An 848-nucleotide genomic window follows, 5' to 3' on the forward strand; every position below is an offset into this window, starting at 1 on the left:
TCCATGGATCATGATGTGAGGCATGGAGCTGGTCTGGAACAGGCAGCCCAGAGAAGATGGGGATGCCCCACCCCTGCAGATGTTCAAGATGTCCAGGGCCCCAGGCATCCTGATCTACTGTGTGACAGCCCTGCACACAGAAAGGGAGGTGCAAATGCAGGGTCTTTAGGGTCCTTCCAACCCAAACCACTCTAAAATCCTACAGTAGTTGTCAGCCTCTTCCAACACGGGATCCTGTGTGCTTAGGTATTCCCTGATCACCTCCTCTTTCACCAACAGCACATCTGCCTTGCAACAACATTTCCCACCTGTCTCTGGCACCTGGGATTCCAAGAAGCCCAGTCCAACTGATGAACAGTGAGGTCAGGAAGGAAACGAGTATCAGAGACTTTTCCATGTCCTGTCTCACCAGGTTCCCTGCCCCATTCTATGCTGGGCCCACTTTCCCCCTAGCCTTCCTTTTGTCACCTACATATTTCTACAAGCCCTTCTTGTCTGTGATATGCCTGGGCACACTCAATTGCAGTTGAATCTAACACTCCTATACTCATCTCAGCAGGTACGCTGGACAAAGTCTCTTCAGTGCTGCCAGGTGATTTCTTGTCTCCACTTCCTGCACGCTTCCTTTCTGTGTTTGGGGTTTGCCTTTTCCGTTCACTGTCACCTGGCTGCTCTGCCATCCCCAGGAAGAGCTCAGTGCACTCTCACAGAGCGCAGTCGCCCTTCCTTGTCTCCTCAACCATCCATTGTAAAGACTCTGTTTTCCCTTTGTGCTACACTCCAGTTGTGGAAGCCATTTAACCGTGTCCCCGTGGTCCAAAGAAGAACTCAGGCCTGCAACTCTACAA

Source organism: Meleagris gallopavo, chromosome 4 (assembly GCF_000146605.3).
Source record: "Meleagris gallopavo isolate NT-WF06-2002-E0010 breed Aviagen turkey brand Nicholas breeding stock chromosome 4, Turkey_5.1, whole genome shotgun sequence".
Taxonomy (NCBI): domain Eukaryota; kingdom Metazoa; phylum Chordata; class Aves; order Galliformes; family Phasianidae; genus Meleagris; species Meleagris gallopavo.